The sequence below is a fragment of the Triticum dicoccoides genome, chromosome 4A (assembly GCF_002162155.2).
Source record: "Triticum dicoccoides isolate Atlit2015 ecotype Zavitan chromosome 4A, WEW_v2.0, whole genome shotgun sequence".
In the NCBI taxonomy this organism is placed as follows: domain Eukaryota; kingdom Viridiplantae; phylum Streptophyta; class Magnoliopsida; order Poales; family Poaceae; genus Triticum; species Triticum dicoccoides.
Window position 1 is genome coordinate 46819238 of NC_041386.1, and position 507 is coordinate 46819744.

General features: G+C 46.2%; 1 pseudogene; it reads right to left on the minus strand.

Moving 5' to 3' along the window:
* LOC119283401 overlaps positions 1-507 on the minus strand; it is a 6590-nt pseudogene that overhangs the window by 4682 nt on the left and 1401 nt on the right.

A 507-nucleotide genomic window follows, 5' to 3' on the forward strand; every position in this document is an offset into this window, starting at 1 on the left:
AAAAAAACTCAACCAGACTTACAGTTAGCAAAACCATTAAGGATGAGAAAAACTACAAGGAAGAAATGGGAAAAAATGTCAACTTACAAAGATAGAGCCTTAAGCTCCTTGAGGTGAAGGGACCTGACCAGCTCGAAATCAAGCTTGGAGAGCTCCAACAGCGGTCCGCTGTTTAACTCCACCTGCTCATACTCCCTTATGTAGTTCATTGTTTCCAGCCGCCCCACAGTCCGTTGGAGAGGGATGTCGAGGGCAGTGAGACTTGTTCCGCCATTGGTGACCTAAGCTTGTTTCTCAATACCTCGAGGTGGTACCTCGAGAAGACGATGACATCGTTTAGTGTGTCCTCGCTAGGTGTCGCCATATGCGCTGCATTGTAAAGGCTCAGCAGGCTCACCGGGTCATTGCGTAGGCTCGGGCTGAAATTTCCTGTCTCGTCCTTGAACTTGTCAAATATATCTGTATGCATTTATGCAAGCTTCATCATATTATATAGTTCAGCTTTTG